Below are 24,909 nucleotides of genomic sequence, written 5' to 3'. Positions count from 1 at the left end.
ACAGATATATATTTGTTATCTGAAAAATAATTCAAAATAACCATCATAAAGATGCTCAACAGGCCTGTGTAAACAATGAATAAATCAAATGAAAATTTCAACAAAGAGATGGAAAATATAAAAAAGAACCAGTAAGTTTCTGGAACTGGTAAGGAGATTGAATCAGTAATCCAAAATCCCCCAACGAATAAAAGCCCAAGGACAGATGGCTTCACTAATGAATTCTACCAAACATTTAAAGAGGCATTATTAGCATCAGTTCTTCTCAACTGCTTCCAAAAAAAAAAAAAAAAAAGGGAAAAATTTCTGCAAGTTCAACTCATCCCAGGGAGACAACTAGATAACACCTCTGTCAGCATGAATAACCCAGGAAACGACTCAAAGACTGGTAGAACAAACTCCACAACTAATGGCAAGGAAGAGGCCATATCAAAGAAGGTAGGAAGGGTGAAGACACTGGGAGCAAAACAGGCAGAGGACATCTACAGTGGGGAGGGAACCAGTAGTGTGGAGAAGGGCAGAAAACTGATTTTCACACCAGGGAGCCCATGAGGTGGGAGGACTAATCTCCATAAGATATGCCTTGGAAAGTGACAGGGGCCAGATTTCATTAGTTCTTAAAACCTGTAGGACTTAAAGCCTGGAAATTTCAAAATTGGTGGATGGAACTCTGGGAGAGCTGTGTGGATGTTAGGAAGTGGAATCTCTGCTCTTAAAAAGAGAACACAACAAACAGCCAGTGCAGATACAGCATAGAACCAGCAGTTTGAAAAACTCTGGGAGCAAATGGCAAGGAGAGTGATTTGCTCATCCCAAAGCATGGCCTGGAGAGACAGGGATCATAGGGAAACCCCTCCAGTAACAAAGGAGATAGCAGGTGCCATTTCCCCTCCCCATTCCCCAGCATAAACAATAGCCACCTGTGGGAATCAGCATGGAGCCACACTCCTTACCTAACTTGCTTGTACCAAGCCTGGTCCCCTACCTACACTTCAGCACATCCATCCTTCCAAGTCACATGTGGGTGAGTCCCAGTACTTTGGGCCCCTTCCCCAGAAGACCTGCACAAACCCTACAACACCACATTTCCTGACCCCACGTATTTTGCAGGACTTCAGTTCTGGAAGTGGTGGGTGCAACTCTCCTTTTGCAAGCAGACCACTGCATACCCACAATAGGTGAAGAAACTCAGAAGACAACTGGCCTGAGGGAAAAAGAGGCCAAGACTCAATAGCACAGCACACACCACTCACATAGGAGTCACTCCCAGAAACCCAGGTCTTGGAGAAAAGGAGATACTGCAATGCAGGGCACTACAAGACCTCTTTATAAGGCTGTTATCTTTAAGAGCAAGAGAATTAGCTGACTTTCCTAACACAGAGAAATATACAGAAACAGATAAAGGAAGTTAGACAAAAAGAGGAGACAGAGAAACATCTTCCAAATGAAAGAATAGGTCCAAACCGCAGCAAGAGACCAGGGTTAAACAGGTAAAAGTAATATGACTTATAAAGAATTTAAAATAATGATCATAAAAATATTCACTGGACTAGAGAAAAGAATGGAGGACATCAGTGAGACCCTTAGCACAGAGATGAAAAGAACCAATCAGAGATCAAGAACACAATAAATGAAATTCCATCATTTTACTCCATCAAGGGTAATAATATTTGCATTATAGGGATCTTAGAAGAAGAAGAGAAACATAATAGGGCAGAAATATATGTGGAAAATAATAGGTGAAAATTTCCCTAATCTTAAGAAACCGAGATCTATACCCAAATATGTATGGACAACTAATCTTCAAAGCAGGAAAATTCTTTCCAATGGTTCTGGGAAAACTGGACAGTGACACATAGAAGAATGAACCTGGACCATTTTCTTACACCATACAAAAAAAAAAATGGATGAAAGACCTAAATGTAATATAGGAAACCATCAAAATTCTAGAGGATAAAAGAGGCAACAACCTCTTTGACATCAGCCACAATAACTTCTTACTAGAAATGTCTCCCAAGGCAAGGGAAACAAAAGCAAAATGAACTATTGGGACCTCATCAAGATAAAAAGTTTCTTCACAGTGAAGAAAACAATCAACAAAATAAAAGGCAAGCAATGGAATGGGAGAAGATATTTGCAAATGACATATCAGATAAAGGATTAATATCCAAAATCTATAAAAAAATTATCAAACTCAACACCCCAAAAATAAGTAATCCAGGGAAGAAATGGACAAAAAACATGAACAGACACTTTTTGAAAGAAGACATCCAGATGGCTAACAGGCACATGAAAAGGTGTTCAGCTTCACTCATCATCAGGGAAATACAAATCAAAACCATAATGAGAAACTACCTCACACCTGTCAAAATGGTTAAAATGAATAACTCAGGAAATAACAAATGTTGGCAAGGATATGGAGAAAGTGGAACACTTTTGCATTGCTTGTGGGAATCCAAACTGGTGCAACCACTCCAGAAAACAGTATGGACTTTCCTTAAATAATTAAAAATAGAGCTACCCTATGACCCAACAATTGCACTACTAGGTATTTACCCAAAGGATACAAAGATGTTGATTTTAGGGGCACATGCACCCCAATGCTTATAGCAACACTATCAGTAATAGCCAAATGTCCATCGAATGATGAATGGATAAAGAAGTTATGGTATATATTACAATGGAATATTACTCAGTGATCAAAAAAATGAAATCTTGCCATTTGCAAGAACATGGATGGAACTAGAGTGTATTATGCTAAGTGAAATAAGTCAGTCAGAGAAAGATAAATATCATATGATTTCATTCATATGTGGAATTTAAGAAACAAAACAGAACATAGGGGAAGGAAAGGAAAGATAAAATAAGATAAAAACAGAGACGGAGGCAAACCATAAGAGACTCTTAAATACAGAGAATAAACTGAGGGTTGCCATAGGGGTGTTGGTGGAGGGGTGGGCTAAATGGGTGATGGGCATTAAAGAGGACACTTGTCAGGATGAGCACTAGGTGTTTGATGAATCACTAAATTCTTTTCCTGAAGCCATTATTGCACTACATGTTAACCAATTTGGACTTAAATAAAATATAAATAAATAAATAAACAAAGTAAAAGGAATTTTGGTGGGAAAAATATGACACTATATACATAAATTCTAGGAGTGAGAGGAGTAAAACTTAGGTCTAAACTTAAGTGACCATCAACGTACATAGAGTGCTATATGCAGAAGATGTTATGTACAAACCTAACCACAATTCAAAAACCAGTAATAGATAAGCAAAGAATAAACAGAAATTAATCCAAGTGTATCTCTAAAGAAAGCCAACAAACCATGGAAGAGAGCAAGAGAAGAAAGGATCAGAGAAAATTTATAGAAACAAGAAGAAAACTTTCAGCCACTTTGGAAAATACTGTGGAGTTTCCTCAAAAGTTAAAATTGGAACTATCCCATGACTGAACAATTGCACTACTAGGTATTTATCCAAGAGATGCACAAATATTGGTTTGAGGTGGCACGCTGCCCTGATGTTTATAGCTGCACTACCAACCACAGCCAAATTATGGAAGGAGCCCAAATTTCCATCAACTGATGAATGGATAAAGAAGAAGTTGTGTATACAGACAATATTTCTCAGCCTTCAAAAAGAATGAAATCATGTCATATGCAATGATGTGGGTGGAGCTAGAGTGTATCATGCTGTGTGAAACCAGTCAGTCAGAGAAAGACAAATTCCATATGATTTCATACGTATGTGGAAAGTAAGAAACAAAACAAATGAATGTGGGGAAAGGAAATGAGAGAGAGAGAAACCATAAGAGACTTTAAAATTTTTTTTAACATTTATTTATTCTTGAGAGAGACAGAGAGAGAGAGAGAGAGAGAGAGCAGCAGGGGGAGTGGCAGAAAGAGAAGGAGACACAGAATCCAAAGCAGGCTCTAGGCTCTGAACTGTCAGCACAGAGCCCGATGTGGGGCTTGAACCCACAAACCACAAGATCATGACTTGAGCCAAAGTTGGACCCTTAAACAACTGAGCCACCCAGGAACCCCACACCATAAGATACTCTTAATTATAGAGAACAAACTGAGAGTTGCTACAGGAGAGGTGGGCGGGGGATAGGCTAAGTGGGTGATGGGTATTAAGAAGGGCACTTGTTGTGATAAGCACTTACATATAAGTGATGAATTGCTAAATTCTGCCCCTGAAATCAGTATTACCCTATATATTAACTAACTAGAATTCAAATAAAAACTTGAAACAAAAATCAATCAATCAACCAATTAATGATTTAAAAAGAGAAAAAGAAAACACAATGGTCCAAAATCTTTGGGATGCAGCAAAAGTGGTTCTAAGAGGGAAGTTTATACAAACACAGGCCTACCTGAAGAAGGAAGAAAAATCTCAAATAAGGAACTTAACCTTGTACCTAAATGAGTTAGAAAAAAAAGTCCCAAACCCAGAAAAAGGAAGGATGTAATAAAGATTAGGTCAGAAATAAATGATATACAAACAAGCAAGCAAAAAACAAAAACAATAGAACAAATTAATGAAACCAGGATTTGGTCTTTGAAAAATTCAACAAAATTAATAAAGCTCTATCAAGACTCATTAAAGAGAGAGAGAGAGAGAGAGAGAGAGAGAGAGAAATAACTCAAATAAACAAAATTACTAATGAAAGAGGAAATAACAACCAATACCACAGAAATACAAGCAATTTTAAGAGAATATTATGTAGAACTAAATGCAAACAAATTGGACAACTAGAAGAAATGAATAAATTCCTACAAAAATATAGCCTACCAACACTAAAGCAGGAAGTAATAGAAGAATTTGAACAGACCAGTTACTAACAATGAAATTGAATCTGTAATAAAAAATCTCCCAGTGGACAAAAGTCAGATGGCTTCACAGGCAAATTCTACCAAATAATGAAAAAAGAATCAATGCTCACTTTTTTTAAGTGATTCCAAAAAAAAAAAAAAATACAAGAGGAAGGAATGCATTCAAATTTATTCTATAAGACTATTATTACCCTGATACCAAAACCAGATAAAGGCACCACAAAAAAAAAAAAAAAAAAAAAAAGAGAGAGAGAGAGAGAGAGATCCATTGGCTGGTGTCTCTCATGGATATAAATGGAAAAGTTCTCAACAAAATATTAGCAAACTGAATCCAACAATATATAGTTAAAAAATCATATACCGCAATAAATTGAGATTTATTCCCGGGATGCAAGAGTGGTTTAATATTCTCATAACAACCATAGTGATAATCACATCAAAAAGAAAAAGGACAAAACCACATGATCATTTCAGCAGATATAGCAAACACTTTTGACAAAGAGCAACATCCATTCATGATAGAAACCTGGGATATTACTCAGCCATTGAAAAGAATGAAAACTTGCCACTTGCAGCAACATGGATAGAGATAGAAAGTATAATGCTTATTGAAGTAAGTCAGCCAGAGAAAGACAAATGCCATGTGATCTCACTCATATGTGGATTTTAAGGAACAAAAACAGTAAAGGAAAAGAAAAGAGAGACAAACCAAGAAACAGACTCTAAACTATAGAGAACAAACTAATGGCTTCCAGAGGGGAGGAGGGTGGGAGACCGGGGTTAATGGGACAAGGGGATGGAAGAGTACTCTTATCACGATGAAAAATAAAATGAAAACAACAAAAAATAAAAATAAAATATAAAATAAAATAATAAAATAAAGTAAAATTAAATTAAATTAAATTAAATTTAAATTAAATTAAATTAAATAAAAAACACATAGCACTGGAAATCCTAGCAAGAGTGATTAGGCCAAGACAATAAATAAAAGGCATCCAAATCAGAAAGGAAGAATAAAATCCTCTCTGTTCACAGATGGCATGAATTAATATACAGAAAGCCACAAAGAGTCCACAAAAGAAATTATTTGAACTAATAAACCTATTCAGTAGGGTCAAAGGATACAAAATCACAATACAGAAATAATGTGAAGCTTATATGGTAATAATGAATTATACAACAAAATAAATTAAGAAAACAAGCCCATTTCTTCTTTCTCCAGACCAAGGGATGGAGCCCATGCAGGCCTTTTTAGCTCACACAATCCCAGCCAGACTGTAAGCATAGTGGCCAGCCTGTGTATAGATGAGTTGAAGCTCTACATGAATAAGAATTTCATCTCCACAATCCCTGCCATCTAGGGGGATACAATGATGAGCATCAAAATTATCTGATCCCACTTCACTGGAATCCTAGCTGGCTCCTTTTTTTCATAAAAAATTCACAGATTTGGCCACAGCCAAGAAGCATTTGCATGAAATTAATGGGAAGCCCCTTCCAGGACCTACACCTTTACTTAGCTTACAGCTGTACCAGGCTGGCATATCTGGGTTCATAGAATCATGGAGCTGGCAGTGCCCTTAATGGTTACCTTCATTTTATACAGAGTAAAAAGCTGTGGCTTTTTTTTTTTTTTTTTTTTTTGCCAAGGCAGAACGTTTTTAACTGAACTATGACACTTATTGGAAACAACCAGAAAACAAGCCTTGAGTATTTCTTCTTTGTGAGGGACCTGACCCAGATGTGGATGATGGCATATTGTATGAATTCTTCGTCAAAGTCTACTCCTCCTTTTGGGGAGTCAGGGCAGTTTTGGACCAAAGAGATATGTCTAAAGGCTATGGTTTTGTCACAGTTGCAGATTTACTGAAACAGAAGTGAGCCCTGACCGAGTACCAGGGAGCAGTCAGCCTGGCATCTAAACCAGTGTGGCTGAGGAGTCTGGCAATCCCCATGTGAGCCAAGTGAAGTCAGTGAGGTAGAATCAGAGTTAATACTTAACAGCTACAACCCCCATTACCAGCAGTAGCAGAACTACTACACCCACTGGGGCATGACCAGAACAGAGGCAGCTACAGCTACAACTGTCCCTAGTTTGTTACACTCAGAGCACTATGTAGACATATGAAGAAGCTGGGGATGACACATTGGAGGACCTCATGCCACAGCTGGATGTGACTGAAGCCAACAAGGAGCTCATGGACCAGAGCGAGGACCTGTAGGATGCACTGATGGACCATAACTAGCAGCCCCTGGACAGTGTCTTCCCACAGGACACAGGACAAGCCAAAATGGACTATGTGAGGGAGATGAGAGACTCTTTTTAACAACAACAACAACAACAACAAATATTGGAAAACTTTAACTTTTGGGAAATAATTTGTAAGAGTTTAGTAATTGACTAGTCTGAGATTATGACTATTCCTGAAACACTGCTGCCTTCATTTGACAGTGAGACATGTGAGTTTGAAAACCAAAGGACCAATTCATAATGTTTGAACAAAGTTCCAAAAAAAAAGAAGAAAAAAAAAAAGAAGAAAAGAAAACAATCCCACTTACAATATCATAAAAATGAATAAAATACTGGGGCGCTTGGGTGGCTTAGTTGGTTAAGCGACCAACTTTGGCTCATGATCTCATGGTTTGTGAGTTTGAGCCTCGTGTCAGGAGCTCAGAGCCCAGAGCCTGCTTCAGATTCTGTGTCTCCCTCTCTCTCTGCCCCTCCCTGCTTTCATTCTCTCTCTGTCTGTCTCTCTCTCTCTGACTCTCTCTTTCTCAAAATAAATAAACATTAAATTTTTTTAAATAGAATAAAATACTTAATGATAAACTTCACCAAGGAGGCAAAAGGCATGTACACTGAAAACTACAAAACACTGATAAAAATAATTTTTAAAAGATACAGATAAATGGAAAGGTATCTTGTGTTTATAGCTTGGAACACTCACTGTTGTTAAAATGTCCATACTGCCCAAAACAATGTACAGATTCAATGCAATCTCTATCATGATTTCAATGGCACTTTTCACACACACACACACACACACACACACACACACACACACAAAGAAAAATATTCCTAAAATTCTATGGAACTAAAAAGGACCCCAAATAGCCAAAACAACCTTGACCAAAAGAAGAAAAAGCTTCAGGACACACACTTCCCTATTTTTAAAACATATGAAAAAGGTACAGTAATTAAACCTGTATGATACTGGACAAAAACCACACCTGTAGACCAGTGGAACAAACTTGAGAGCTCAAAAATAAATTCATACGTATGTGGTCTCCTGATTTACAACAAGATTGCCACATTAGGGAGGATGATTCTGGGAAAACTGGAAATATACGTGCAATGGAATGAAACTGGACCCTCCTCTTACACCATACACAGTTATCAAGTCAAAATAAAGACTAAGGAAGATGTTCAATTGTAAAATTCCTAGAAGAAAACATAAAGGAAAAGCTTTGTGACATTGGTTTTGGCACTGATTCCTTGGGTATGACCATCAGAAACACAAGGAATAATAGCATAAATAGATAAGTCAGAATATATCACACAAAAAACTTCTGCATGGCAAAGGAAAAATCAACAGTATGAAAGGCAAAATGGAAAAATCAACAGAATGAAAAGGCAGAAAATATTTTCAATATATATGTACTAAGAGGTTAATAGTATATATATAATATATTACATAAGTGTTGGCAACCATGTGGAAAAATTAGAACCCTTGTACATTACTACAGGGAATGTAAACTGGAGCAACCACTGTGGAAAAAAGTCTAGAGGATCCTTCAAAAAATTAGAAATAGAACTACCATGTGATCTAGCAATACCATTTCTGGATGTTTATCTAAAAGGTCTGAAGTCATAATCTTGAAGAGATGTTTGCTCTCCCATGTTCATTGCACCATTATTCACAATAGCCAAGAAATAGAAACCACTCATATTTCTATCGACAGAGGATTAGAAAATGTGGAATATATATATATAAATGTACATTGAAAACTACAAAACATTGCTGAAAATAATTTTTAAAACATACAGATAAATGGAAAGGTATTTTGTGTCCATGGGTGGAAGACTTACTGTTGTTAAAATGTCCATACTATCCAAACATATATACACATATATACATATATACACATATATGTGTGTCTGTATGCATGTATGTGTATATATACATATACATATACATATACATATACATATACATACATATATATGTATATATTAAAACCCTGTTCTATGCTACAACATGGGTTAATTTTGCAGACATTCTGTTAAGTGCAGAAGCCAGTTACAGAAGGGTAAATATGCATAATTCCACTTATATCTATCTTATACCTAAGATAGTTAAAATCATTGAAACAGAAAATAGAATGTTGGTTGCCAGTAGGGGAGGGAAGGATAAATGGGAGTTGCTGTTCAGTGAGTATAAAGTTTCAGTCATGAAATAAAAGTTCTAGAATTCTACTGTGTAGTATTCTGCTCATCATTAACAATAATGTACTATACACTTAAGTTTTTATTAAATGGGTTGATTTCATACTATGTGCTGCTTATCACAATATTTGTCTGAAATGTAGTGGTGGCTAGATTGAAGAAGGGAGTTGGAATAGGAGGACATACTAATGTGGGATAGTTAGGATTAAAATGGGAAATGGAAGAAGTCTTGATTTAGGATGGTAACATGATTTTTTACAAATTTATTTTTCTCAGTTTTGAGAGAATGAATTGCTGTTCTATATTAGATGCATGATAGATGCAGAAAGAAAATAAAATGAGAATATTAATAACAGAGGATGTTTTCAGATGAAAGGAGAAATTAAAATTAGACAAATGTGAAAATCTGAGAAAAAATGAAGAATTTTAAGTCTGTTTTTGCCATCTGTTGCTTACTGCAGTTTGGCAATTTTGTATCATTTGGCATTTTAAAGATAGGTAGCACTTGGCAAATAATAAGTGTATCTTTTTAGGCATTTAGTACAAATAGTACCAAACTGTAGAAATAGATCTTTAAAAAAAATCTGCCCAAACAAACAAAAAAAAAAAACAAAACAAAAAGTCTGAACAGAACTTCATTAATAAAAATATTTAAGATTCAGTATGGAAAAAGGACACAAAAAGTTGGTCAACATACTTTAAGGAAATTAAAAAAAAAATTAAGAAATCTCTTTAAGAGTGACTAAAAAACCCTAACCACTGAAAATATCAAATTTGGTGAGGGTGTGTAACAACAGGAACTCTTATTTATTGCAGGTAGGAATGCAAATTGGGACAACCGCTTTGGAAGACAGTTTGGCAAGGTAAACATCAAGATAAGCATAGACACATCATGTGTGATACAATAGTCATATTCCCAATGATTAGGCAGATATTTCTCTAAAAGCTGCTTTTAAACTAAGTTAGTGTTTAACAGATGTCCTGAATTGGAAAAAGTGCATAAGACTATTATATCTCCCATCAATAAATCTTGGATAAGGGTGGCCCTGAATATTGGCCATGATCTTAGGTAAGCAGCTCCTCGTAATAGACTATAACCCAGAAAAAAAAATGTAGCTGCTAGCCATAAGCAGTCAAACTTCCTAGAAGTTTGGAAAATAAGTCCTTGGTCATTAAGGTGATCTATTTTAGTGGCACACCAGAATACCAACTAAGTCTTGTTTTCCTCTTTAAAACTGCAGGTCTCCTCCCTGAATTAGAACTGTAGATGGGTTGGTGGGTTTGTCAGAGATTTTGTAGGTTCTTATTACAGTTTTTTCCTAGTCAATTATTTTCATGTATATGAATGCGCATGTAGAGTAACACTTTTCATGTATTACATGTAATTTTTCTTAGTAAAATAACAATAATATCGTAGCTTAATTTTGCTAGGTCATGTTTCCAAGTAGATGATTCAACTAGTATATTTTAAGGGAATTCTAGTCACTTGCAAAGAAGTTCAATGATTTTACACAATGTTATTTTAGAAGCTCCTCTTATGAATTTAGGAAAATTCATAGTTAGGAAATTAGGAAATTTCTTAAATCTCTTTCTAAGTTTTAATTTGACCCTCTACAAATTCCCATCTGTTTCATATTACTTTCTTGTTGGCTTTATCTAAGTCAGATCTTGAATTATTGGTGGCAAAGAAAAAGGAAATACTTGACAATTGACTCTATACTCCTTTATAATACAATGTTGTGACAAATATGTTTTCCATTTTTTGACAAAATACGTATGTTATATGTCCCTTCGATAATTGAAAAGATTTCCTTTTTGAGATCTTTATGGGAAAACACAGTTCCAAGTGTCTGATACCCTTCATGAAGTCAGTCACAACTGCTGCTGCCCTGAGCATCAGAAATTTACATGACTCAGTTCAGGATAGCAAGGAAACGTCTTTTAAGATGAATTTGTATATTTTTGTGTTAAACTACGACTTGTGCAATGAAACCATTGTGTCCAACTTCCGGTAGGTTTTCCCCATATTTATATTCCTTAGGCTATTTCAGTGAGATTTTAGGTAGAATGTAAAATCTTGAAATGAAACTATACTTAGTATACAATGTTTTAAATACGTGGAATTTCCCAAATGGACAAATTTTGAAATTACATTACAGTTTATATGCCAAAAATGGGGATTTTTAGGTATTCAAAATGGCAAGCATCAATTGATACTCAAATATATTTTGATACAATATCCCATGATTACTACTATTCAAAGTTGTTTTTCTAAGGCATGCATACTCATGACATGTATCTTGTAAAAGTAAATTTAATTTAATTTAAATCACATTAATTTAATTCAGTTTATCTCAGCCATTATTAAGGTTTCAACTACTTTAAGGCTATAATTTTGGTTTAATCTGCAATTTATAGAATATTCAAGCTTGAATGTGCAGTATGCTTCCAAGGTTATAAAAAAAACAAATAAACATTGTGAGAAGCCTCAGGAATTTACCCTTTCAGACAAATGATTAGATTTATAAATGTACTGTTAATAAAAAAGGAAAAGGAAAACAATTTTACATAATTGTCTAATGAATTAAAATGACTTTTAAAATGAAAAATAATCTTGTAAGATTTAGTACATAAGCTTTGCTCTTTAGGGTTTATAAATACTAACTCTATTATTCTATAGGACTTATAAAAGTTGTTGATTAAAAGCTCTCAAGGGGGACCTGGTTGGCTCAGTCAGTTGATCGTCCAACTTTGGCTCAGTTCATGATCACACGGCCTGGTCCCTGAGTTAGAGCCCCGTGTCAGGCTCTATGCTGACAGCTCAGAGCCTAGAGCCTGCTTCAGTTTCTGTGTCTTCCTCTTTCTGCCCCTCCCCTTCTTGCACTCTGTCTCTCTCTCAAAACTAAACATTAAAAAAAAAAAAAAAGCTCTCACATTATACATTCTTACCCAATAGCAATTTATATGTCAAATTTTTCTCCTTAAAACTCATGGAAATTAAAATGCCTTATGATTACTTGGGCTTTATTTTAGGACATAATTTTTTTTTATTTAAAAGGGTATTCAAATAACAAAACAAGAAAGTCATGGTGCTTACATAAGTACACATCAGTCTATTTATTAATATGCTTATATAATGGTAAATTATGCAAATTTTTATGATAATCTCTATTTCTTAAGATAGAGGCTTACTATAGAAAAATATGCCTCATATTGATTTCAATAACTGTCATTTAAACACTCTTTTCTGTGATATATTTCATAATATAAAACATTTAAAAAGAAAAAGAATAGAACACAAAAGCATTGTAGAAGTCTTTTCTGTTCCCCATTTATTGCTATAAATATGACATTCAATCAAAGGTATTGCACTTAGAATGAATTCAGTCTTAACCGCAGCCTAGTACTCAATATTCCTCAGTCTGTATGCAGATTTTATTTGTATATCTTAACATTATATAGCTTATCCTTTATTTATTTATTTTTATTTTAGAGACAGAGAGAGCATGAGCAGGAAAGGGGTCAGTGGGAGAAAGAGAGAGAATGTTAAACAGGCTCCATGCTCAGCACAAAGCCCAGCGCTGGGCTCGATCCCATGACCCTCGGATCATGACCTGAGCCAAAACCAAGAGTCAGAAGCTCAACTGACTGAGCCACCCAGGTGCCCCAGTTTATCCATTAAAGTACTCTTTGTTTTCCACATTTTTTTAGATATCTTTTACATCTCTAATAGGAGACAGATTTCTTGCCATTTATAAATTAGGCAACTTGGGATATACAAAATTAAAGTTTTTTTTTTTTGTTTTTGTTTTTTTTTTTAATTTTTTTTTTTTAACGTTTATTATTTTTGAGACAGAGAGAGACAGAGCATGAACAGGGGAGGGTCACAGAGAGAGGGAGACACAGAATCAGAAACAGGCTCCAGGCTCTGAGCTGTCAGCACAGAGCCCGACGCGGGGCTCGAACCCACAGACCATGAGATCATGACCTGAGCCGAAGTCGGATGCTTAACCGACTGAGCCACCCAGGCGCCCCGAAAATTAAAGTTTTAATCATGTCTCCAAGAAATATTAAAGTTTGTTGATCATAAAAGTGAGAGCATTAAAAAAATAAGCATTAAAGTACCATATATTCTTTCCTGCTCTTTTATGTGTATAAGGACATGGTGGGTCAGTGGGAATTTTAGCCTGGATTACAATGTATATCTTTAAATGAACTTGGGATGTCACATTAATCTCTTCTATTTTAGTCCTTATGTCCAGGTTACTGCTGACCAATTGGGTTAGCAAGGGATACACAGGAGATCTCAATTTCGTGGAGAAAGTAAGTACAGTAAATATAAGGTAACAGTAATAAACAGTTTTATATTACATAAGTATTATGTATACGGACTGTATTTCATCAACAAATATATAGATATGTAAAATGTGTACAATTCCAAGTCAAACTTGTTATCTATGTTTTCATGGGACTCATTTTCTAATTTTCTGTTTGAGGAGTGAAACATAAAAAGATTTATTCACACAATAAGTAGAGCTGTACAACAGTAGATAATCCCTTCTAAAAAATCAGATAATACTGTATATAGCTTATTTATTGAATACTACATGTATTAGTTTCCAAATGATATACTTAAAAGAATTTCAGGTCAAAGTGATCAGGCTTACTATTAAAGGGAAAGACAGAATTCTTTTAAATGATAAAATAATAGTTCTATATTTTTAGAAAAGCTGTACACATTTTCTAGATCATCCAATTACAATAATTTTGGAAAATATTATTTTCTTATAAACAGATGAAGTGTTATTAATAGTGGCAACTATGTTACAGAAATTATGGTGCAATACGTAGTGTGAATTTAGTAATATTATAAGAAAATAGGCCTTGATTAATTTAGGTGGTGTGGAATTTTCAGTGTCTTCAAAATGCTGACAAAGGCAAACAGCTTGTCTTTGACCTTCTTTACTCATGCAGCACAATTAATTGCATTTCTGCATGATCGACTGTTACATTCACTTTATTTATCTAAACATGAATTTGTCTTATAGTTCATTTGACTTTGAAGATTTTTTTTTTGACACTTGAATGCTGAAAATTTAGTGTCATACTGGTACTTTATTATCGGTCTCAGGGACATAAATAGAACCACAATGGACAAGATTGAAGGCTTTGAATATTTTATAAAATGTAATCATTTGCATCAACATATTTAAGACAGTCCGACTGCTTTTTGCTTTTTACATTATCACACTATTACAGTACATGCATGTGTGTTTGTATATGTGTGTATGTGAGAGACTGAAAGAAACACAGAGAGAGACAGAGAGAGTAAGAGAGAGAGACAGAGAGAGCAAGAGAGAGACTTTGTGGGAAAAAAGAAAGAATTTGACTTTAAAGTTAGACTTAAATAATTTTTTGGTAAGTGCTTGCTTCAAAAGTGTCATAACATTCTCCTAGTTCTATTGCTTTATTTATACAGATGTGATAATGTGATATCTGGTAGAAATTGACTGCATATTTGAAATTATAATCCATAAATCACTGATGGGTGTTATCAGTGTTCTGAGAGCAATAAATGATAAGGAGTGGATTGTTCCCCAATCCTAGAAAAAATTGATAGAATTCAGTGAAGAAAATGTTAGCTAACCTGGTCAAAAACAATAGTTTTCCCAGTAATTCACTGTAGGACATAACCAATAAAGAAGAATGCTTAAAATAACTACTTAGCTCCAGAAAATATTCTGAAGAAAAAAAAATGGTGATAGAAAAAGTCTTTAGGGTTTTCACACTAGGGTAGGAATTTCAGGCTTTCATGCCTTTAACATTGTCTGGATTTAATTTTTTTCAGATGCTACATTGCCAGATCTCCAAATATCTATTAATTTTTAAAAATAGAGAGAAGTAAAAAAAAGTAACATGCATTTATAGAATATATATATTCTCCACATATTTTTCCAAAGAGTTGTTTATATTGTTTCACCAAAGAATCATTTCAAACTGATTTAGTAGAAAAAGAGAATATGAAGTTAGTTTCTTATACTGAAAAGGATTTCATATCATAGTTCAACAGCATGAAATAAAGTTTCAAGCTTCATATATATATATATAATATCACTGAAATTGATTCTGAAATTCAGTTTTCTTAAAATGCTTGAGATTTAATTGTCCAATTAATTGTCCAATCTGTTACTTTTAGCAAAAGGAAAAACACATTTGTAGCTATATTTATCATGTGTCAATAATTTACATTTAAAATGATACTAATGGTGCCTTCAAATATCATTGAACAAGTAATATGCCATGCAATGAAGGCTAAACACTTTACATGCATGCCTCATGAAGTGTTGAAGAGGTAAGTAATTTAATGGAAAACTCACAGCTAGCAAATGGTTTATTTGAAACCTGAAGTAGGCTACTCTGAACTTGAAGTTCATAGCCTTAACCATTCTGTTATTTAATGATAACTGAACTCTAAAGATCTATGAACACAGGTATAAAGTGATTTATTTGGGAAGTTTAAATACAAAAAAGACATTTTTCTGATTAATATTGTGGGGTTTTTTAATTTTATTTATTTTGAGAGAGAGAGAGAGAGAGAGAGAGAGAGAGAGAGAGAGAATGAGTGGGGGAGGGGTAGAGAGGGAGGGAGAGGGAGAATTTCAAGCAAGCTCCATGCTGTTAGCGCAGAGCCTGAAGCTAGGCCAGATACCACTAACCATGAGATCATTACCTGACCCAAAATCAAGAGTCCAGAAGCTTAATCAACTGGGCAACCCAGGCACCCCAATATTGTGTTTTGAATAGATGGTTTTGCATAAAAAATTACATATGTCTTTTGAATCACAAATGCAATGCTGGAAGCTATGTAACTACATATATTTTTTTAAGAGCATAATGTTAAGTGTGTATCATAGCCCTTCTGTAAGCCTTTGTTTTATAAATTATCAGATACATCTTATTTTCAAATATTAAATAACAACTTTTTAAAACCAGGGAAAAAGGCATATGATACTTTAACTTCTACTGTAAATATGTGAAATATAGGGAAAATGAATTTCATGGAGTACAAAGTCAACAATCCTTGGGATTTCAGAAATAAAAACTGTTAACTTGGTTGTGGTTTGCTTTGTGGAAAAAAGGCTTGTCATTCAAATTGTTGCAAAATGTTTTAAATAATGATAGACTCTTTAGACTTAGAGTTCCCTAAAGAGTAAACTGAATATTTTTTTTCTAACAATAGCTCAGTAGATAGAAAAGTTGTGTTTTTTTCAATTAATCATATCTGTGCAACTAACTTCCTAGGAATGCCTCTTTCCTCTCTATTTACTTGATACAAGAATGGTTGTTTATGGAAGAGGGTAATTTGGATCAGTGGGAGTAGCTGAAGATCCATCCAAAAACATTGGTGTTTGGGAATACTTGCAAAGCCTTTACCAAGTGAGAGTTTTAAGTAACTTTATTTCCCCTGGGATTCCACAAGGGAGGAGCAGTGAGAACAGAATTTTTGTTGAAAGTCTCATGTGTTTAGATTTACAATGAAGATTGTCCTATAGAGAGACTGGTTAAATACAACTTATTCTCCCATTATTTGATTGTTGGAGCTGTGTTTTTTTCTTTGCCCTCCATTTCTTTCTCTCCTTATGTTTCTCTCTCTCCTTCATTCACTTTCTTCTTTGCCTCTTGCTTATTCTCTGTTAGTATCACCTTCATACATTCACACTGTTCATTTTACATATTAGGTGAATATTTGTATATCAACAGATTAGTCAGTAGTGTAAAGAATGAAAAGATGCTCAACATCACTCATCATCAGGGAAATGCAAATCAAAACTACAATGAGATACCACTCTGCAGCTGTTAGAATGGCTAAAATCAACAACACAAGAAACAAGGATGGCAAGGATGTGGAGAAAGGGGAACCCTCTTGCACCGTCGGTAGTCATGCAAACTGGTGCAGCCGCCACTCTGGAAAACAGTATGGAGGTTCCTCAGAAAGTTAAAAATAGAATTGCCCTGTAATCCAGCAACTGTACTACTAGGCATTTACCCAAAGGATACAAAAATACTAATTCAAAGGGATACATGCACCCCGATCTTTATAGCAGCATTATCTACAATAGCCAAAATATGGAAACAGACAAAGTATCCATTGACTAATGAATGGTTAAAGATGTGGTTTATATATACAATGGAATATTTTTCAGCCACAAAAAGAATGAAATCTTGCCTTTTGTAATGACATGAATGGAGCTGGAGAGTATTATGCTAAGTGAAATAAGTAAGACAAAGACAAATACCAAATTATTTCACTCATATGTGGAATTCAAGGAACAAAACATACAAGCAAAGGGAAAAAAAGAGAGAGGTTGGGAGGGAAATGGGGGGGCAAGCAAAAAACACACTCTTAACTATAGAGAATAAACTGATGGTTAATGGAGGGGTGGTGGATGGAAGGAATGGATGAAATAGGTGACAGGTATTAAGGAGTGCATTTGTTATGATGAGCACCAGGTGATTATGGAAGTGTTGAATCACTTTATTGTATACCTGAAACTAATGTTACACTGTATGTTAACTAACTTTAATTTAAATAAAAACTTTAAAAGTTAGTGTAAAGGAAAAAAATTAGTATTAGATACTCAAGATAAGCTCAAGATTGCCTCCATCTAAGCAAAAGTTTATCATAATTTGTGTACGTGTGTGTGTTTTTAACATAGTAGACATCACTAAATTCAGTTCCTTCCCTTTATCCTCCAAAGACCTAGAGTAGCTGTATGATCAAACAATGATGACATTACCTTTCAAAAAATACCAGTAAATATAGCTCTAGGTACGTTTAAATATTATAAAAATCATGGTGTAGAATGCTTTAATAAATTATTGATGTATAATTAATATGTAGTTGTATTAAATTCTATAATTAAACATTTTGTAATGTTTCTGTGTTGTCTTATGAACTTTAAACTTAAGAATTTACAAGAAATATTTGCAAATATGATTGTAGACTTCAGCCCATACCTCATTTTCAGACAACAAGGCCTTTATCTGTTTATTTTTCCCTATGTTAGTATCATTTGATTTCACTTCTGTAGAATATTTCTTATCACTACATCTCTTTTTTAATAAATTTAAGATATAACTACATTTTAATGTTAAAGATTAGATATTTAATTATAGTCATAATTTCAAAATAAAGTGTTCATACACTAGCAAGAGTAATTGTTTAAGTCGAATAAAGTTACATATTCCAAAATTAATTCATTTGTACTTATAATGTAATACTGGGAAAAACATATATAACTATAAATGTTATTGTTTTTAAAGTAACTTGTATTTGGAGATAGAAATAAACCTCTTTTTTTATATCTCACTTCTATGGCATTTCTAGAAAAAAGAAGTTAGTATTCTTCTATAAACAAGGGAACATATACATAGAAACCTTTCCCTACTTGCTGACAAAGGGTGACAGGATATGCTATCCCAACAGATGTCACTTTGACATAAACATTATTTTGAGTAAAAAGCACTCAAAAACAGTGAATGTGAGAAAAACACTCTGACCTTCCTTCTTTTTCTTAAAAGCAAGAGATGAAATGCCTATGTGAAAAATGTCCTCCCTTTTCAGAAGAAAGTAACATTCTTATCTAGAACAAGAAGCTGAGACAGAGAGAATTATGTATAAATAATTCTATACAAACAGAACTTTTCAAAATAATTCTTATCTTCCTTTATCCTCTGTACATAGATAATTACCCTTCCATAATTTCTCTTTGTTCAGCCTACTATAAAAGCATATAGGTTCCGCAATTCCTTCATTCTTTATGAGAACTCTGTCATGTAAAAGTTATAGAAATTTGTATGCATTTCTCCTGTTAATCTGTCTTACGTCAATTTAATTCTCAAGCCCAGCTGGAAAACTCTAAGAGAGTGAAGGTAAAATTTTGCCTTTACCACCCTAAACTCTTATTTTGTTAATTATATATTAGTTTTTTCTTATATCAGTATTTTCTAGTTTCTTTAAAGATCTTCCAGGATTGGGGAAAATGGTATCTAACTGAAGTTCACATTAAGCTGACAAGTTGAAAAAAAAATAGTATTTTATATCACCATGTTTATAGAATATCTATGAAAAACTAACCAAAAAAATCCTCAAAATGTGTATGCACATATTGTTAAAATATTTAAGCCTTGTAAATCTTTATAAAATATTGTCCTCACCCTTGTGAAAGGGGACTGGATCTCAAGAACTGTGAGATCATGACCTGAGCCGAAATCAAGAATCAGCTGTTTAACCAACTAGCCACAGAGGAGCCCCAGAAGAGGACAACATTTTTAAGGGTTAGGAGACTATGATGTTGTATTTAAATAGTTTGATGCAAGGTAAATTTGAGACCTCAAATAGAAGCAATCATCTATAGACTTGTATATACAAATATGAAACTCACTGAAGGGATTTTGAATGTCTAGACCAGAAATATATTTTCTTTGGGCATGGTTTAGAATACCTAGGGGGAGAATATAGAGTAAGAAAAGGAGAAGACATTTGACAAGTGATGACTCATTGCTATGACAGAAAATGTTGATATTAAAGGTTCAGTCTTATCTGGGGACTAGAAAACAATTCATTTATCCTCTGGGGTTGTTGCATGTTTAATATAAATATATAGACAAGCAAAGACTAAAAGAAATTGGACTGTACATGATGCAAAGGCTTGTGCAGGGAATTTAAATTATCACCTATGTTATAATTTCTTCCCATTTTCAGTAAACACTCAAAAAGTCTCATAGTGTTACAATGAGAGACATTAGAGGAAGGATTGTGCCCTTACAGTGAACCCAGAGTGATGGTAGGAGGGTCAGTCACCAGGGAGAGGCAAGTCTGCCCAAGAAACAATGATTTTGTCAGGATTAGTAGCCACAAGTAGGCAGATGACTGGTTCATTGAAATTGTGAGTTTGATTTCATTGAGAAATCATATTTTTTTTGCAGCACTTTGCTTTTCTTCAACACAGAAAACAACTTTTAGTTGTGCATGGTATCTAAGTGAATTTATGCTTTTTTTTCATTAGTCATATCTTGTTAATTATTTAGAAGTTCAGAGGGATCCCTGTCCCTTGGAAAATAATTTTTTGAAGACTGCCATAAGTAGGAATCCAGAGTCCCATATACTCAGCAGGATCCTCTCCTGCCCTGGAGACATTTGCTAGCAGAATCCCATAGGTCTGTACACTTCTGGTGAGATACTCCATACTTTTCTTCCTGCAACACTCACATTCTTTATACTAATATCTGCTGTGGTTAACAAAAGACTAATGTAGCCATGTCCTTTATTATGGGTTTGTGTCAGCTTATTACAAACTTCCCTAGAAAACCTTAATCAATATGACCCCTTGACCAAATTTGGTCACTTTCATGAGCCTATGTCCTCATTTAAAAATATTTCCCAAGTAATATTATTAGAAGGATTACAATGATCATTGCAAATGGTCTACTCCTAGGCTATTTTTTTTTCTCATAGAAAGTTATTAAAATGCTCCTATAATGTTGACATGACTGTAATATTTCAGGATGTGTCTGTGTGTTGCATGTATGTGTTGAATCTGTGCGGTTGTTGAATAAATCTTTTTTTTATTTTTAAATTAACTGACGTGAATCCCAGTTCTACCACATACCAGCTGCGTGACCTAAACCTACTCTGCTTCAATTCTCATCTGCAAAATGGAGGTGAAATGTGCCCATCCCAATGATTACTGGTAGAGATTAAGGTGCTAAGTTACACATGGCTGTACCAATGAGGAGGGAAAAACAACTATTCAAATGTATGAGAAGGACAAAAAAAACTCACAAGGGATACTTCAGTACCCTAGGACCAGTGATGGCGGAGATGTTGCCACTCCAAATGTGAAAAGACTGGGGAATGCACAGTTCCTACAGTAACTTCTATAGAGACAATTGTATATATAAGCAGCCTTGAGAAGATTTGCAAATTACAGCACCCAACCAGTCCAAATTGATCGCACTAAAATGAAGCTAGCGAAACATATACTCTCCCCTTGCTCCTTCACTCCTTTTTATATTGTGCCATATTTTCCCATTCGTTAAATCCTATTAGAAACCAAATATAAGTAAGCCCACAGGTATGGTCCAAGCAGTTCAGGTTCCCAAAGGTTGAAAAGACATTGGAGAATTGATCTGAAGCATTTACAGGATAACTGGCATAAAAGCATTGAGAGTCAAGTCTGGTATATAGTAAGTAATATAAGTGTTAGCCATTGTTTGCAACTGCCTAAACTAAAATTATAGACTTTTATAAGTGCTCTATCATTCTTCATTCTGTCTGTAACTGGACAGAAACATTCAGAGTACACATGATTAACTGCATTATAGCATTTCACAACCAGCTTTGATAACAGTATGGATTCCAAATGAAATAATTTTCCCCTAGATGCTGCTAATTTAAAGATAATTAGCAATAAAAATGATGTAAGATTTCATTTGTGAGAAAGTCTAAACATTTTCAATTCAAAGAAAATGAGAATTTATCGAATTTCCATTTTTCCCTTCAGAAGTTATTAGTTGAAATATTTAGTATCATTGCATGTGTAGAGAAATAACAAAATAAAATCAAACTGTCTATGCATTTAGTATTTTCTCACTAATTAACTATGACAGTGCTTTTAGTTTAGAAGCTTTTGTTAGCTGTAAATCCAATATTTCAGATAATAGAAAAAGAATAGATCTTCAGTTAGGGAAATGGATATATTTCTAGGAATTTTTCAAAATGAAAATTTATTTATGTTGTTTTATTCAGAATGACAATTAACTATGTTTTTTGCAACTGGCTGAGATAGTAATTTGGATTCTAAATGACATATTTTAATATCAAGATAAGTAGTTTAATATAATTACTATAAAATTACTTCTAGTTTTCACCATTGATGGATTGAAAATATAATAGCACAGGCAGTTATATTAGGTTCTCAAGCCAAACAACAAGCACTAACATAGAAATTAGCAGTAGGAGAAATGTTAATTTATATTTTTCTGAGTAAAGATTAACTTTTTAAATTCATTTTTATTATTTTATTTTAGTGCATAGGAATGTATTCCCTAGAACTTTATGTGGATATTATGTGCTTTACTTGTATATATTTAAGAGGCATCAGATCACAGGTGGCATTTACATCAATACAAAGTGTAGAGAGAAAAAATGTGAACTTAAAGTACAGAGCCCTGAGAAATACCAACCTTTAGAGATTAGGTAATGAAGGAGTCACAACTGAAATATTCTGAGAAGTCTGGACTGTTTATGTCTAGATAGCAAGCAGTGAACCACACATGAGAGAGTATTGTCAGAGTTGCCAAGAGATGAAGGTTGTTCTTAAAGGTGGTGTGATGAACCACATTAAATAACATTGACAGTATGAGTAAGAGATAACAGAGAGGGCCCATTGATTTTAAAAACTGGAGATTGTTGGGGCGCCTGGGTGGCTCAGTCGGTTAAGCGTCCGACTTCAGCTCAGGTCACGATCTCGCGGTCCGTGAGTTCGAGCCCCGCGTCGGGCTCTGGGCTGATGGCTCAGACCTGGAGCCTGTTTCTGATTCTGTGTCTCCCTGTCTCTCTGCCCCTCCCCCGTTCATGCTCTGTCTCTCTCTGTCCCAAAAATAAATAAACGTTTAAAAAAAATTAAAAAAAAAACACACTGGAGATTGTTGATGACATTCATAAAAAGAGCTTTAGTGGATTAATGGGCATGAAGGCAGGTTATATTGTTTTGTAGGATGATTTGGAGTTTGGAAGAAAGAAACAGCACAACAAATTATTACAGAATAAAAAAATAAAAAGTAGCTATGCAGAGATGTAGAGCATCTAAGGCTTAAGAGAATTTTGTTTTGTTCCACTTATATCATTATACCAATGGGGATGATACAATAGAAAAGGAAAACATATGATACAGAGCATGCAAAAAGGAACAGAGCCAAGTCTTTCAGAGACCAAAAGGGTAAGTTCCTGAGCATAACTATTGGGTATTTCCCTTGTAAAGGAAAGAGATAACTTCCTCCCTTGAAATAGGGCAGAGAAGATAAGAAGTATATTCAGCAGATTCTCAAGCTTGTTGGAAAGATGATGAGAATGGCCTGTTAATATTAATTTATTAATAATTTTTAAATATTAAAAAAACTGAATTAAAATTTTAGAGGTTCAAAGAAAGTAAGTATAAAATTATCTTGCTCAGATGTGGAAAATGGAGGCTAGATTTAATTGATTGAATACATATGAGAGTCAATTTAAGTTTCAAAATCATGTATTTATTCAAAAATCAGTCTGCTAAAATGGAATTTTTCAATAACTGAACAATAAATAACTCATTCACTGAAAAAACTCAAGAAGATAATATCAGGGGTAATTTGATTTTAAGATTTTCAGGTTACAAACCTATGGGTGCCAAACTGAACTAAGAATGTGCTTGCAGATAGAAAAATATATACTGGGTCAATGGAGAAATAGGTATGTTTGAAAAGTACACTCATGATCATTTGAGCAAGTGGAAATGTATTAGTAGATGGTAAAACATTGGATATTCTAAGTTTACTGTTTTAGAGATATTCAAGTTACTGGTAAAGACGAAGGTGTGCTTATGAGATGTGTTGGCTCACGGATGTCAGAAGGTAGTAGCTGCTATAAAACAGGTTCAAGGATCAGAGGGCAATTAAGATCCTGTTTATACAAAGTACTCTATTGTGCTTTCAGTGATTTGAAGAGGAGAATGTTATAAAAATCAGCTATTGGCAATCCATTCCAGAGGAATACATGGTTTTTCTTCTAGTCTGTCTATTACTTCTTTGGTAGAATGATTCATTATTTCAAATTATTTACTTTCCTCCTTGCCAAGTGATTTTGCGGTGAAGAGAATTAGACTTAGCTCTGGACTCCATCATCTGGTTTATTTTGGTTAGTGGAATATTAAAGCAGAGACTTTAAATGTGCATTCACATTTTGGCTTGCTCTCTTTTGTACTCCTGCTTTAACCATGTGAACCTGAACAAGTGTCTTTAATTTCTCTGTGCCTCAGTATTCTCAGTCAAAAAATAGAACTAATGATATCAGATTCACAAGATTCTTGTGAATTTTTAAAAATATGTGTAAAAGAAAGTTATCAGTGAATTTGATATTGGTCATGATACTTATTATTCTTGATAATTGAAGAAAATAATAAACCAACCAGAAGACTCCGTTCCTCATTGTTTACAGAGGTGATATATTTACATACAACTTTCAATTTGTAAGTGATGTTTTACCTTTCTACTGATTAGCCAAAAGGAAAATATCTGTCTAAATTTAGGATAGAACAAATTATTCAGCATATCAATCTGTTCCACAGATTAATTAAGCCAGTGTGTCAAATAGGTTAGAGTATTTCTGACTGATCCTTCTGCATGAAGTCTCTCAGGGATTGATACTATCACCACACAATTGTCCAAGTCAGAAATCTGGGAGTTATCTTTGACTTTTCTCTGTCTTATACCAACTGCAAATTATTGAAGTCCCCTTCCCAGCGCCCTTTCATTCTTTTTGAACACTCTTATTTTCCTCATCAGGATTTTAGAAGTGGCCTC

At 34.3% G+C, this 24,909-nt stretch overlaps 1 pseudogene; it reads left to right on the top strand.

Annotated features, from left to right (window-relative positions):
- Positions 1–357: 357 nt before the first annotated feature.
- LOC109247160 (tRNA selenocysteine 1-associated protein 1-like) lies at positions 358–7,171 on the top strand (annotated as a pseudogene).
- The last annotated feature ends 17,738 nt before the right edge of the window (positions 7,172–24,909 follow it).

This window comes from Panthera pardus, unplaced genomic scaffold, assembly GCF_024362965.1.
Source record: "Panthera pardus isolate Hobbes unplaced genomic scaffold, ASM2436296v1 HiC_scaffold_1, whole genome shotgun sequence".
In the NCBI taxonomy this organism is placed as follows: domain Eukaryota; kingdom Metazoa; phylum Chordata; class Mammalia; order Carnivora; family Felidae; genus Panthera; species Panthera pardus.
Note: the sequence above shows the minus strand (reverse complement) of the source record. Positions and strands in the feature narration are given on the sequence as shown.